At 45.7% G+C, this 16,509-nt stretch overlaps 1 pseudogene; it reads right to left on the reverse strand.

Moving 5' to 3' along the window:
- Positions 1-588: 588 nt before the first annotated feature.
- On the reverse strand, positions 589-13,264 carry LOC119448686 (mediator of RNA polymerase II transcription subunit 19-like; annotated as a pseudogene).
- Positions 13,265-16,509: the final 3,245 nt, after the last annotated feature.

Here is a 16,509-nt window from a genome sequence, read left to right on the forward strand (position 1 = left end):
GGGAACATTTGTGTTTCATCGTTACAGTTCCTGTATCTTTAGCTTTTGACTTGGTCTAAAGTTCTGATAGGCTCGAGCCAAGATTATGCCTAGCAGGTTATATTTTTGTGTTTTTAATTAGGGCGAATTATGCACTAAATTTAGAGTAAATATTATGAGAAACTGATGACCAGATTACAACGATCAGTGGCGCAAAAGGGTAATGGTGATAGATTTACGGCGCCCCCTGCCCTCCCTCCTTCTTTTTGTATTTTGTTCTTTCCCCGGTACTTACGGATTCATATGTGTAAGCACCAGTCCAATTCATCTAATGATTTGACAATGAGACAAACTCCGTGTGAGAATATACATAAGTTTGCCATTTTCTTGGCGAAAACACAAGTCAAAATCTGCGCGCAATAAACAGAGGTGCTCATTCCGCTTCACGAACAATGCTCCCGTACCTTGCAAGCGTGCTTTTCCACAAAATTACTATGTGTGCGGCAGAGAGAACTTTCAAAGTGACGTTAAGCACGCAAAGATCCAAATGATGGGGAGTCACGTCAGCGAAAGTGGGCCTGACAGGATATTCTACAAAACTCAAAGTGGCTACAGCTTTCCGCTTTCCCATACCGATGAGTCTGCAAAAAAAGTGAGAGCATGGGGGTTTTTGAAAAATTACAAACTATCTTTTCTCCCTTTAAACAGATCGATTTAACACTTCCAGCACATCTATGCTTGAAGAGTCTTTGTAACGTACCGCATGAAGAATGCACCAAATGAATAATAAAAAATCTGGGCTTTGAGTGCGGCTGATTGGATGGTGTTTCCTGCTCCTGCCTTCAAGAAGAATATTTCTACTCCGTGCTAAACTGAAAGTGGTATTTTTTTTTTCTTTACTATTTGGCGTGCTTTCTTCTTCTGCGTCTTGCAACGTACACTGTTTGAAAGCACGTGACTGCGTTATCCAGACACATCAAGCTAATACGGAACTTTTCGTCGGCGACCGAAGCCTTTAGACATTTCTTTGTTTGGGCAACGCACCGTCTCACCTTCCTATAAATATCCTCGCGCTTATGTAAAGCAGCTACGAAGCACGCCAGAAACAAACTTATTCTCCCGCGCGAGTGCTCGTCATTTTTTTTTCTAGAAAGGTCCTTTCGCTCCGCAAGCTAAGAATTGCCGGCAAGGCACCCCCACAGTGACATCAATTTCCAAAGCCAAGGGTAATAATGCATTCCAGGCTGAGCACTCCCGGATCCGCCTGTAATGACAAACGAAAAGCCATTAATCACGGGCAAAAATTAATTATGCCACACAACGCGCAAGGCATGTGGGCGTGGAATGTAGAAAAATTCAGGAAAATTTCAGTAAATATTCGCTGCCAGGCTCCATGACAAAGCGTGTGACTAAATTTATGGCGAGCCGCAAAGAACAGCGCTCTCAATGTATGCGATTAATTGTAACCCTTTTTCTCAAGATTGCACGTTGGCCTTTTCTTCCTTTTTTTCTTACTAGATGAAGCTCAGTAACTTTTAACCTAAGGGAAAGTTCGACGTGAAGTCGTCTTATGCAAAATATGTCGTACTTTCATTAACTCATACAGAATAAAAAAAACTATTGCCGAAACCATCGATGATGATCGCCAATGTTAAGCGAATTTCCGAGCGCTTCTAAAAAGCTATTCGCTTTATTAAATGAATGACGCACTTGGAGGCATGTATTTGTTGCAGAGAGGACATTTAGGTAGCGTTTGTTGTTCGATTGCTTAAATACGTAGAGAGCAGAGCCCTTAACCAGCACATCTGCAGCGGTACCGTAGAGCTCTCCTGCGTCCACCATCAGGGGAGAGGACGGCGAGAAAATATGAGGGATGTCCTGTCTGAGCGCTTCACCAGAGCATTGTTTTATCCGTGTTTTTTTTATAATTTATACTCTCACTGAACTGGTTCTTACAATCGTTGAGTTTCCCAAGGTGCTTGACACCGGAGGACAACTCAACGTCGTCCTTTTAGATTATTTCAAGGCTTTCGATAAGGCTCCGCACAGTAACCGGTTATCAAAAATAGAAATATTAGGAGTTCCAATGTACATCATTAAGTGGGTGGCATTATACCTGCGTAATTGTACACGATACGGTGACATGCATGGTTGTAGTTCTCGGCTCCTAGATGTATACTAAGGTGTACCACAGTACCCGCCCTCAAACCCGTTTTGTATATTATTTATCTAAATAATCTCGTTTAATCTCAAGATTTATGTAAATCAGTTAAGTTACTTGTAGTTAATTTGTAATGTTTCTACAGAAGGTCAGGTAACTTTAAGCAAAAACTGTCAGATTTTGACAGTTTGGTGTGAGACATCGAACATATATAGTAATAAACTTTGAGAAAACAGTTTAATTGTGCTTCACTAATCAAGCTAAGAAACAGACTTAAACGGAAAGCTTTTCAACACTAAAGCCAGCGATCTTAAACAAGCAGACGAGCATTAGTATTTAGGCGTCACAACATAGTTTATATGGTCAAAACATACAAGTAATGTACATTCAGATGGCCGAAGAATAGCGGAGGTTACTGAAGCACAAATTAGGCAGCTGTTCAATCTCATCACTGCTAAATAGCTACTAATCTATAGTTACATCCTCACTTGAATATTTCATATCCGTATAGGCCGATGTAAATGAAGCTGAAAAGCATTCATCGACGATTACGATACTCACTAGTGCGAAATTTGAGCGCAGCTCATTACGTGTTTTCATTTCGCGATATATTGGCTGGCGCGGGCAATCTGTCTCGTGCGGCACGTTGCGAAGGGAGCGAAGTGTGCCACAACTGCCTCGCTAATTTCGAGATCGCGAGAGCCGGCAGTGGGCGACGCGTGGGCGCGATTCACAGCAGCAGCCGCCGACAGACCTACCAGACGACGCGCGCTACTGTGGCGCCATCTCGTAGCCATCGTCGCCGCACTGCGCTTTTCTTCTCACGCTTTCGCCATACGCTCCTTCACTTTCCGCCTCATGGTTCCGCGGCACCGTCCTCCGCTTTCCTCCTCGCGTCATTCATCTCCCGCTGCGCTCCGCGTTTGCTTTCATCTTTCGCTATGCTCGTTCGTTCGGTTAGGCCGCTGGTAGGCCGGCCGCCGCTTTTTCGCCGGAAGATCGCTCCATGTGGTTCGGCCTTAAGAGCTGTGCTCTAAAAGTGCAACGTCTAGCCGCTCGCTAAATGCATAATCGTTTTAAACGTCGAGATCCTCCTTCCTGTATGTTGGCATTACCCAAACTTGAATGTTTGTTGTCAGAGCTAAAAAATGCTGCAGGGCAAAATACTTTTTCAATCCTTATATTTCTCAAAATTAGGCATTCACCCGCAAGATTTTATAGCTAGAAATACAACTACCTCTTCCTGTCCTAAACACAGCCTGGGCGTTAAGCGTGTATTAGCACGCACTTACGTCATTTTTTCCATAAACAGTCGTCGATGAAAATTTCCAGCCACACCATTCTTCCTTACTCGGTTCTGTCGTTTAGGTTATTCTCTGTGCCTGTCGGTGTGACATACGTCCGTTTCTTGTCAATTCATACCTGAAACTCTGAATCTAAGTAAATTTGTAGTGTGAAGCTCTCCTCATTTTGGTGCATGACTTGAATGTATTACTCTTACGTGTCATTGTGCTTGCAGGTGTGTTCTTGCAATTCCTTGTATGCCCCGCCAGCTTAGACCACGAGGTTCGCAATATTGAATGAGTAAATAAATAAATAAATAAATAAATAAATAAATAAATAAATAAATAAATAAATAAATAAATAAATAAATAAATAAATAAATAAATAAATAAATAAATAAAAATTACGAGGCATGCTTAGAACTTTCTAAGAATGTGTAGGCGAAAGCATAGTTGGACCTATAACGATGTGAAGTGAAGCTCTGAGCACGGGGCGACGTAGACAAGGCGCGAGCGCGCTGCGATCGTGCTCGCGCGCCTTGTGTACGTCGCTTGTAAACGTTCTACGGGCGCCGCCGCTGACATTTCCCTCCTCCTCCCCAGTGCCGCCGTAGCCATTTCCCTCAACCGGCGTTGAGCGCGAGGGGCAGTATGGGAATGCTTCCAGGATGATCGACGTCGATGCCAGCTGTGGAAGAAGACGACGAACGCGCGAGCAGTGGCACGAGCGCAAGGCAAGCGCGAGGCGCGTGCCACGAGGCGAGCTCGCTTTTCTGTACCTCACAGCTACCTTAAAGATTTAAGGTATTTCACCTTAATAAATACTGTAAATAAACCTTCACACGCCCAAAAGCTCTCGCACGACCGCGCATGACGTGCTGACCAGGCTTCTCGCTTGCGCAAACAGAATTTTGTTACGCAGACGATGTTACAAAAGCATGTCTACAACGGAGTCGAGTCCTGCTTTCGCACTGTCGCTCATTCTCTATTTTAACGCTGTCGCGTTAAAAGCCCCGTGTCGCAGAAAATCCGGCGTAGGCGTAGGCGCCCGCATCCGCGGCCCAAAATATCATCCCGAACCACCCCGACCACGCAGGCCCTCCACGTGGCGCAGAGGCGTTAGTGAACGAATTGAATTTCTCAAAGTAAAATGCGTCATAAAAATCGTAATGTACGACTTAATCACAACCTACAGACGTGATAGCGATGGATTGTAATTTGAATTTACGAGAAAACGTAATTCTCTTACGCGGAAACTCAAGCACAAACCCCTTTTCCAGCATTTCTACAATTCATACAGCGGCGCGCCGCAGTTTGTTTCTTGCTAAAGCACCATCATATACCATCTATGTGGGAATGTGGAGGAGCAACAAGAGAGAGAGAATAAACAACTTCGTTATGTGACTCTAGTTTCGGAGAGGGGTCCTCATTCTATAATGCCTTGAACTCGGGCCGCGTCCCGTGCCTTCGCAGTCAGCCGTTGCTCATCCTCGAGGTTGGAGCTCGAGAACTAAGCCAAAGCACGTAACCACCGAGGAGCAGTGGGAGGCCGAGCGGTAAAGCCCCGATTCCGAGGACCAGCTAGCACTGGCGAACAGAGCATGGGTGATGGTCAGGGTCTACGGTTTCTTGGAATGAGGAAACTGCCCTCCGAGGGCGAAGATCGTTTCACTTGCTCAATAATACAAGTTTACTCTCTCTCTCTCTCTCTCTCTTCCCCACTGGAGCGTGATCTATAATCAGATCTTGGTTTTCGCACGTGTAACCCCAGAATTTCCTAATAATCATAGTAAGTTTTGTTCAGAACAAAACGCAATTACCGAAAGAAGAGAGATATGTGCGACAGCAATAAATGCCTTCATCATCTTAAAACGTGCCTAACAATGCATCCATCATGCATTCATACAACAGAGTAAGGCGTTTATCGCGGCTTTGTGACTTTGATAAAACCAGTGTGCGTCTCTGAGAACTTTCTTAGTGTAATAAAGGCTACCTGAAGCACTCAGCGGTGCGCTTTTCGCCAGCTCTGGTGACATGCGTTCTGTCGGTAACGGGCGTTTTCCTTGGTGCAAGGCATCACGCATAGCGCTTCATCGAGTGTCTCGAGTGCCTATAGCGTACGCTGTCGTTATCTTGTTTTGTTTCTGCAGCGTCTATACCACCTATACGTTCCCAAAGCGCGCGGAAAATGAGCAAACTGCTTCTTCTTACTTATCTCTTCTTGTTCGCCGCCGAGTCCTTGCTATATTACCACATTTTAAATCTACCTCTCGGTTTTTCTTGCAGACGTGCTAGCACCTATTTGTTACCGCTTTGTTTACCAGCTGTAGCTCATATCGCCCATAATTCCGGTTTCTGCTTCTATGGAAGTTTTTTTAACGCTCAGCAGCGTAACGCATCTCTAAAGGAAAAATACAGAACACAGGATCTGAAAGACTGGTATGTGTTCTTTGTCGTGTATTTTGTATTTATGTCCTGTAGGGCAGCGATTAGATGTCTGGCCTTATAAAACCATATTAATCTTTTCGAGGAATAGGCTTTTCGAGAAGTAGAAAGAAAGAAATCAAGAACACGAGAGTAACAGGTAGTGAATGTCTTCCTGTTCCAACAAACGACATATGGGTCGGCTTCGGCTTTTGATCTGGCTCGAAGTAAGCTAAGTATCGAAAGAACAAGATTAAAATACCGCGGTGCTGCAGCTCGCGTTAGACGGTGCCTTGTTCCTTCCTGACTCGGGTTAAACAACTTCTGACTGAGGATTAGTCAGGTTCCTTCGGATTCTTTGGCTGCGTGTGCCAGTCTCCTCGTGGGGATATGCTTGTTGGTTGTGTTCGAAGAGCTCACAATTTTATGAATGTTGATAGCTTAGACTTAAATACTTCCAGCGTCGGTGAGCTAGTTAAAAACTGCAGTGTCTCATTTCGCTATATCTAGCCAAGCGTCTAAAGCCGGTTGGCAACTGTGTAGCGAGAATGTAGTTTCGTACCCGCTCAGTCTAACCGAATCAATGTACCCAGTTGGCAACCTTCTAAGCACCACAATGGAAGAAAAAAAATAAGTAATGTCTCTTCCAATCTTGTCCGTCTAATCGAGTCAATCCTTGCCTTTCAAGACATGACAAAACGATCCTAGTGACTCACGATGCTCTCTCTTTTCTTTTTTGACAGGAAATACACATTAACCAGCGTTTCTGATCGCCACCGCTTTACAATTGTTGTTCGTGGGAATAAAAATTAGCTTACGTAGACTTATCTGGTAGCCTAGCTTACGTTGTCTATACCCAGCTAGCTTAGGTTACGCCTGTTTATCCTAACTTTCATACGCTAATTAGTGCCAACTGCTATGTTTACGTAGATATTTTAAGTGTCTAATCATTTGCTGCTCTTTATTTCTCTAAGCATTCACACCTAATATATTTTTAAATCTTTATTCATGTGACAAAAACCGGCCTCCCAAGTCCCCAAGATTTACGTTAATAATTAGTCAAATCTTCACGTCAATATTTGCCACAAGTCTTCGCTTCCTTTGTTCTCTAAATTCTATTTCTAAGTCATAGCTGGGTGCTGGCGGCAACTACGCCGCAAAAATGTCAATAGCTAAAAGATTCCAACACCGACAAAGCTCTTAGATACTGTACTTAAGCAAACAGTATTCCAAGATTTCAAGAGGTTACTGCTCAGTTTGAGAAATAATGTTTGGGCCCCGGTTGCATTCCTGGCCATTTGCTAATGTCTGTTTTTGCTACTGCGCCTTCACACAGCCGTATAGCCTTTACCACTTTCTTTCTCGTTTTGCTTTTTTTCGCACCATTGGAACATCAGTGAGAAAAAAAAAAACACTGTACCTTATTTATTTCCATCTAGCAAGAAAATTCAAGGCGTGCTAACGCGCCCATGCACTCCAGTTAGGTCAGTATATTCACCGACTCCGTGACTTTAAAACACGCGTCATTCCACTGCTGTGAAGGCGAATTACCAGCGAAGCAGTTTAGCAAACGACATAGAGGTGACACAGAATTTCGATCAAAGGTATGAGCAAATTTTATTTCTCTTGAGTGGCGACGGTAGCCATCCCGAAGTAAGACACACGCACTTTTATTTTGATCGGCGGTCTTGATCGGTGGCACACATTCGCGTGTACATTCGGCATACATTCGGGGAGCCAGAGCAAACAAGACTCGCGCGATGGGACCGCTACGCCGGGAGAGCGGAAGGAAACTAGGCATGCAAGCGCTTGGAACGACGACAAAGAGAGGGCGGTGCAAGCCTACACATGGCTGACGCTGGTCGCAAGATGACAAATATTTGAGAAACCCTTATTATCTACCTGAGAGTCGACTGACCTTGAAAATGGTTCCTATTGATAACAAATCTACTGAAAATTCATATCCAAGTGATGATACGTGTAAGCTTTTGCGCAGAATGAAGCGATCTTGCATCAAATACGGGAGCTGAGTTTTTGCACACGCAGATTTGTTGACGGATAGGAAAAATGCACGGAACCCTAGCCATAGAGAGCTTCGCTGTAAAAACGGCGGTTAAAACGACGACGACAGAAGAAAAGAGAAGAACACACACCATGAAGCGCAGGAGACTAACAAACCATGAAGCCATGTGGCACCAACAAGTCCTGCGTTGCACGCTTCTTCATTTCACTTCTGCGACTCCAGTTGCGGTTATTTCAGCATGCTGCCGTGACTTGTGTGCACCGTATATTCTTATGTTCCCTCCTGTGGTCTATCGCCTTAAGCCTGGTCGCTCTACCCATTGCTCGGTAATCACCACACTCCTAATGTTTTGCGTGCGACCTCGTACTTTCTTTTAATTCTTTTTTTCCCTTCCAGCGCAGTTGCCACAATGGTTGCTTCCTGTCTTTCATCTCTTGCTGTTGGAGACCATTGACCCTCGGTTGTGTCCCCGGCGTCAGCGCGGATAGACGCCTTTGTACGCAATCATCATTTAGGTAAAAAAAAAAACTGCATGATAAAGGGCCAAATAGAGGATGCCAGTCATGGGTGACGCATTAAGACGGCGATGCGTGCATAATGAATTATGCAAATGAGGCATTCGCGCTTGCTTCGCGAGCGCTTGATGCGTGCTCGCTTCTACGATAAACTATTATTTTTATAACGCTGACGCTGCTAATAGCATCCTAGCTGCAGTAACGACCGTCCTTTCGGTGTTGATATTTTGCATGGAGGACATCGGGGCAAGCGCGTCTCTAAGTCTCTGAAAGGTTTGCTCGGGGTCGGAAATTTTTAAGAACGTTGCAAGGCTTTGTCCTTGCGTGAAAGGCGACAGCGGTGGGTAGCCGCAATAATATAGAGTCGCCTCTAGGCCAAGCATAGTTCGTGATGATGGGCTCTGGCATTAACCGATTACTCATACGTGCATGTAATGCCTTCTCGCCTTACGCACTAGTTTTATTTTATTCATTATCGGTTTCTTTCACATCTTCGATTACATTTTTTTGTTCGTTTAACATATAACCACCCTGTTCGTTTTCGATACCCTAAAGTGGGTTTGTGCCATTATACAAGGTATTATCATCATCATCATCACAAAAATGTTCTCGTGCGCTCGCGTGGTCAAGGAATTCAGTCAAGGTGATGAAGAAGAAGATTCACTGATGGTCCAGAGGTGAGAGCTTTTTCGACGCTTCGAAAAGAAAACTTTCGCATGTCATAGTTCGCTGATTGTAGGGATAATTCGAGTTTTATGATAAATCTCGATGCACAAACGAACGCAAACTGCCAACACCGGGTACCTTTATTGAAGTTTTCGGCTAACATGGTTTATGCCACATAGAGTGAATCTTGCTCATTGTACTTTCATTTCAGATTGCAATGTGTTTACCAAACACGCCTGCATCAATCAAGGTTTTGGCGGCGTTCTGTTTCGTAAGTAAACAAAGTTCAAATGAACACGTACTTTGACTAACTGTCCAGCCATGGATAAGCCACACTCGAGTGAAATTATCGAGCTTTTGCTTTCTCTTTAAGTGTGGCTTCGGTACCAACGTTTCAGCGATAACTTTAAATGATACCTAAAGGAAAAGCGTATTGGCAACAAAAAAGTAACATTTCCGGTAACGTATCATTTGCGGCCACGGGCATCAAAATCTTGCGATAATCGACAAAGAGTTTATTGGTTTATTAAATTTTTAATGGTAATAATTCATTGCGCATTTGTGGTGAGTGCGGAATGGAAGCCACTGAGAGTTCAAGACAAACCCGCTTATTGATAGCCCCGAGCTTCGTAGCAGTATCTAGATACGTGTCTCCGAATGATGACGTAAATGCGCATTGTTCTGTGAGTTCTGGACAGCGAGGACACAGCGTTTAAGAGAATAAATGCGGTTTTATGACAAAAGAACATGGCAAAATTACAATGATGGTGCACACGCACCAAACGCGGCTAAGGAAACTGACTCACTGCACGCGCAACACGCAACACAAGGTTGCCAGAATTCGTTAAGGCACACATCCCACCCTTCTTTGTTAAAGTCCATGATGGGCTTTCAATCTCACACCCCACCCCTATTCTTAGAAGTGATAGTCTTGCAGCCACTGCGGTTTCCGAACGAGACGCCGAGGCCGGTCGCGACGGTGTAGTGCAACGTGGACATTGTCACTTGGACTAGGGTCTGACGGTTCAGTTGCGGGTCCCTTGTCGTTCTCGTTTACCGAAGAATCATCACTGGCTGTCTCTGCTTGCAATTCTTCACAAATTGCAGTGGTTGATTGTCTATATGAAATGCTAGGCCTGACTTGGAAAAGTGCAGAGTCCACATATGAATGATGAAATGGCTTCAGTTGGCTTACTTCTTTTTTCTTTCTTCTTTTTCTTCCGTTCTTTCTCTTCGTCCAAGGTGCTTCTGCTTCTTGTGTTTTTTTTTTTCTCTCATGGGAGGCATCCGAGGCATTTGCCTGCTGTTGAGATTCATGATTGGGAGTGTCACCCATTTTGTGTTTGTGCTTTTTATGCTTGCGCTTCTTTCGTTGTGGTTGCTGGCTCATCATGCGATAATGTTCAGGCAGCGGTCCGGGATGCAGGCTGAAGTCGACCAGTCGGGCGGCGGTAAGGGTCACGAGCTCCTTTGCACCGAAGGGTGACTTTTCGATGAGAGAGCGTAGTGAACTGTTGTCTTGATCGCCGAGAGCATCGATGTTGCCTGGCAAATTGAGCAAGAAAGCGCATAGCTGGTCCTTGACCTTACGACCAATGAATTTGTTGTAGGAGTGCTCGAATCCATATGATACCATTAGGTTTGTTGCGCCGGTGAGCTCACTCTCTTTCGCAAGAAGCACTTGACACTGGTGGTCAATGAAGTCGCAGTCCTCTTTGGTGTATCTGTAAGGTTGACGGGCACATGGTAATGGGTCAGGCACAAGGTCAATGGAGTGTTTAGTTCCTTCGCAAAAGCCCAGATTATTGCCTTGGTTTTACGTGCCAAGACCAGCTCTGATTATGAGGCATGTCGTAGTGGAGGGCTCCGAAATAATTTTGACCACCTGGTGTTCTTTAACGTGAACTACAACACAAGCACACGGGAGTTTTTGCATTTCGCCTACATCGAAACGGATTCTATCTCGCGATCTCGTGCTCCTCAGCGCAACGCCTTAACTGACTGAGCCACCACGGTGGGTGCCCAAATATTGTCATCAATGACGATGAGGTCAACACGCTGGCGCAAGACGTCTTGAACTGCAATGACTTCTTGCTGTAGCTGTGCGCCTATGTGAGCATCGCGTAGCTGTGGGCATTGATGTTCAAACTTGGCATCATTCCTGAAAAGTGGTGTCTCCGGTTCACGTGGCACTATTTCAGGTATCAAGCTGTTCGAGGGATAACTATGTCGGTTGGATGTTTTCCAGCGACGGTGTAAACTGTAGGCAGTCTGTAGATGACTCTACCTGTGTGAAAGGATAAATAGTGCTACTGGGCAACACAACACCATTGGACATCCTTGGTAGCACTTTCTCCGGGCATCGCATCACAATACCCGCGCTAGGATGGTGAATTTCCGGTGGATGAGGTGGCCGTACAAGGAGCTCAGCGTGAGCTGCCTCAAACCAATCCTCCCCAAGAATCAAAGGCAAGGGGTTTCTATCCAGAACTAGAATCTCGAGTACTACAGAAATAAGAACAACAGTGATTCGAGTACATGATGTACCAGCTTGCATGACGGTACCACCACTTACAACAGATATGGGAGGCGTGGTCCATGGTAACAGGTTGGCAGATCCAATGACATTGAGCGAGAGTATGGTCTGTTTAGAACCACTGTCCTGGAAAGCCATCAACAGTGCCTATAAGTGGAATGATTGCTTGAATTACAGCACACTGCATGCAAGTGATCCCTCAAGTGGTTCTGAAGCCTGAAGGCACGCGATGGAAGCAAGGTTCGTTTGCTGGCTGGATGGCTGTGGGGCATTGGACTATGGATTGGATCAGCGCACTTCGATGCAAGATGGCTGGTTTGGCGACAGTTGTAGCATAGGCAGGTACGCCACTTCGGGAGCTGATTGTAAGATAGCGAGTGTCTTGCTGGTCCGATGGTAAGGAGGAAATTCGACGTGAGGCTGATGAATCAGCTGGACTCATTTGTGAATAAGTTGTGTTGTCCGAAACATCAGGATGCTGCACAGGCAAGGGTGGCGCTTGTGAACTAGCTGCAGCAGGTGGCGGACTTCGAAAGACAGAGAAATGTTCCATGTGCCACGTGATTTATTGACGTGTGAACTTCAAGGAACGGCGACAAACGACGGGCGAACGTCAAGAAGCGGCGGGGCGACCAGCAGCCAAAATCCAGGCAAGCACAAGCTCGGGGTGCGTGGTTACCACCAACACTGTGGCTTGCTTGCTGACTGCTTCGTCGTCGTCTTGTCTTCTTCATTACACATAGTCGATCAAGCTGAGTGGCGATGGCAAAAAATGCACTCACAGTCGGTGGGCGTTATTCTGCAATAGCTGTTGCAAAGTGTGTGTCACGCACTCCCTGTAGTGCAGACTCAAAGCTCTGATAATCAGTCAGTTGTACAGGACATCTTGAAATGATGTGTAGTTTGGCCAGAGAATAATCTGCGAGGCTCTCTCCAGGTGACTGCGCGCGTCTGGTGACTATGTGCTGCCACTGCAGGAGCGTAAGTTTGTCACCAAACTGTTCTTCGAAGGCAGTCTTGCAGTTTTCCCATGTGTCGCTGTGATTTCCTGCCACGCTTTTCCAGTCTGCAGCAGGGCCGCGAAGTTTACCAAGCACTGCGGCGAGGAGAGTAGAACATGTCCACGAGGCTAATCTTTGCGTACGCTCAAGTTCTTCGATCCACTGGCGAGCATAAATACGGCCGTCGCCACTAAAGGTTGGGAGCGACGCGAAAGGTCGGGCAACGTGACTTGAACTGGAACTGTCAACCGTTGTGACAGCGTGAGAAACTGTTGCAACAAATCGCTCAGTACTTGCGTGCTTTGCGCATATGTGAGAGCCGATGGCAGTTCCGTGGCGCGTGTGGACGAGTCAGGGCTGCTCGACGGCGGATGGTTGTCGGCGATGTCCGCAAGTAAACGTTCGATCATTTCGTCCTTCGAACCGGTGGTCTCCAGGTTACGACGCTACAGTTCATGACGAATATAGTCCATTGTGAAACCATAGAGGTCTTCCGCGGTGGCATCGTTCCAATTTATGAGTGGCATGAAGAAGGACAAGCAGGCAGGCAAGCTCGAAGGAGGCTAGGGCAGGCAAGCTCGAAGGAGGCTAGCGCAGGCAAAGGCGCAAATGCGGGTGGCGAGCTTCAATTACCAACTCAGGCGAAGCGCACAGCTGGCTCTGGGTTCCTCGGCATGGTTCGTCTTTGACTGCGCCAAATGTGAAGACTGGACAACGCGGACACAGCGTTTAAGATAATAAATGTGGTTTTATGGAAAAATAACACGGCAAAATTACAGTGATGGTGCACAAGCCCCGAACGCAGCTAAGAAAACTGACTCACTGCACGCGCAACAAGCGACACAAGGTTGTCAGAATACGGAAAGGCTCACAGTTGAAAGCCTTCCTTGTGCGTTCTAGAACGAAACTATGCAAAGTAACATTGTATTTTGTTGAGTTTTTAGTGCTAGTCAAGCACCCTAGTGCTATAGTCTAAGGATTCCTAACAAATAGACGCACCTTGAGTATTCGCCGGCTGCAATTACGTATACAGTATGTGCAAGAAATTTTCTTCTAAATGTCAATAATTTCTTCTTCATTAAAACGTTCCTTGGCTATTATCGCGCAGTCCTTGACGCCCGTCACCTATAATAAAGGGTGCCAGAAAATAACGACCCCATTTTCTCTAATGCGCTGCTTCTGAGAATTAAAGACTTGGCTGAAAAGCTCCGGACTGCTAATGTTCGCTGATCGTTATCGTAATTTTCTTTCTTTGCGTAGTGCGTGAACATGTTCAACCTGATATATCTGATCATGCGCTATCACGACCTGCTGCCTCCAGACGCGCTGCAAGTAAAGCAGCAAATCGAGAGAGTCATGCCCGACGTCAAGAACCTCGACAAGTACTGTGAGTGCAGTTGATCGGGCTTCTCATTCATTTACTTAATATAATCTACTGCGTGATGAAACACTTTCCAGCCGCTAAGAACATTCGCTAAAAAAATGAGTGGCGACTTAGCGGTAATTATGCGTTGGAATTACGCCGCACTTCTTTCTCCCGCATCCGTGATTTACGCAAATCATCAAGATTGACCTGAAGAATGCTGGAATGGAGAAAATGTTTTTGATTTCGACTTGTGAAAATGATTTAAATAGCACACAACAAAAATAGCTCTGTTGTGGTTTCCAAGTTACAGCAGATTTTTTTAAGTGCCCCTTCGGCTCTTACATATTCCAAACGCAAATACGCCATAGCGCATAACTGCGGAAGAGCAGAATTATGTCGGCTTTGGGTCTCAATGGCTCAATACGCGGACGTTGCAGGTGCGTTGCTCATGACATGAATCAATCTTGTAACCCGGTGGTCCTGCTACTCTTAGTCACTCTGCTCGGCATCATGCCCTTGATACAGTCTTTCCGTGAGCGCGCACATGGTTCACAGGTGGTGCGGTATAGCTGTGCAGAGTTGTGTTCTGCTGTTCGTTTTGCACCTTTCAAAGCAAGCATAACAGTCTGGGCAAAACGGTTTCCCAAGTGGTGCCCCCCTGAAATTCCGAATTGCGGCCGGAGCTCTGTTTGAACCCTTGTTATGAGCCGGTGGGTGTCCAGCAGTGGTATTCGAACCACGCAGCTTTTGCAGCCCTGTATACATTACAAAATATGGTCCAGAAGTTGTTAGAAGGCGGCACTTGTGGTGCACACGTAGTGCATGGGATATGGTACGCTCGCACATTATCGTTTATAGTGACGAGTTGCTTAGTTTATTTTTACTTAATTAGTCCTTGCTTCTTTCTCTCATTTCGCAGTATCTCGGAGACAGGGGGCTGTCTTCCTGAGCAGCCTCGCAGGCATCAGCGTTGTGTTCGATTTCATTCTTTTCGTGGGAGTAGAACAAGTGAGTGAACCTTTATTCTTCATTAGACGAGAAGCATGAATAGAGAATACCTTGTCCCTCATTAACCGTCAGCTGAGCGTTCGTTACTATGACAAACTTATAAGACATTTCTTAGAGACTTATGATTGATTTGATTTTCGCCTCATCGTCACCCTAACACATAGCACTATACAGTAGCACCTAATTTGCGTGCACGCAGAATAAGCAAACTATATTATGAATACTTGACAGCCAACACATGCCGACATGCGTAGCCTCCCTATTTCTAAAATGCGACGCCACTTCTGCAGCAGCAGCCCGGCCTGATCCTGAGTGCGTGGCTTTGGGGCGTCGTCGACTGTTCCTTCGACGCCGCCGTTGGGATCGCGTCGGGAAACTTTACCTTCATGGATGTAAGAGCAGCGTAGACGCTTTTCTCTTTCTTCGCAACTGCCGCCTTTGTTTCTGCTAAGAATAAGCAATACAAAGCTAATGCCAAGCTAGAAAAATTAATAAAATGCACTTCTGCCATTGCCACAGTGCATTGTGTCACTGTAACGCGGTACCATGCAGTAATCCAGAGACCACGTACAGATGGCATCGGCCAATCAGGAACAGGACAACTGGGAATGAGAATGTTTCGGGCGTTGAATTTGCTTTGTATCAAAACCGGCATGCCTTGCAGCTTTCGCTGTACAGTCACATTACTCTGAAAAATGAGTATTTACAAAAGGCCGAGGTGTATATTCAGGAGAATACTGCAATGTTTGGAGACAGCAGCTGCTGACGTAATGTTTGTTCTATTTCAACGCTTCAAGACGATAGTCAAATTATGGATTCGTCAGTCGTAATTCGCAGCAACACTTTAATTTTGTCGCAACTTGCCGGTTCTGCCGCTATCGTAACGGTTTCACGGGAGGTCAGCGTTCACTTGCATTCCTGAAAGAAAACTGCTGTGCTCTCGATGATCTTACTTGGTTTAAGAAGTAAGATTCACCACCGTTCTTATACGTATATGGAAGAAGTATATACGTACTGAAAAGGCAGGTGTGTGGCCGGCGTCGTTTCAGGTGTGCGTGGGTTCACCCCGTTCGCGTATAGCCTGCCCTCCCTATGTGGAGGGCTCACACTGATCTCTTGGCTTTGGCTATTGTTATAGTCTTCGCTAGTCTTCGCTGCAGCAACGCCCTCGCCTCGCAGTTTGAGCGCTGAGGAGTGGTTATCTCCCGTCTCTTGATGTAGCTCGTCTTTCCCGATGCTTATCTCGTAATTCACATACGATAGAAGATCCTTACATAGAATGCTTTGAAACACATTTCAGTGGCTTGCACTAGAGCCAGAAGTCGGCACGACGACCGAGGCTGTAGAAAAGTCTTTATCCGTAAGTATTACGGACAGGCTTGCATGTTTTCAAATTATATAAAACTGCATTAACTCGACAACGACGAATCAAGGGCATTAAATGAAACGTGTCGCTGTGTTGAACGCACAACGCCGAAATTGAACCTAGAGCTCTTTGTGTCTTCATTATAGGATGATCAAGTACTATTTAGTTGCCATTACTTTCT

This window comes from Dermacentor silvarum, chromosome 4 (genome assembly GCF_013339745.2).
Source record: "Dermacentor silvarum isolate Dsil-2018 chromosome 4, BIME_Dsil_1.4, whole genome shotgun sequence".
NCBI lineage: Eukaryota > Metazoa > Arthropoda > Arachnida > Ixodida > Ixodidae > Dermacentor > Dermacentor silvarum.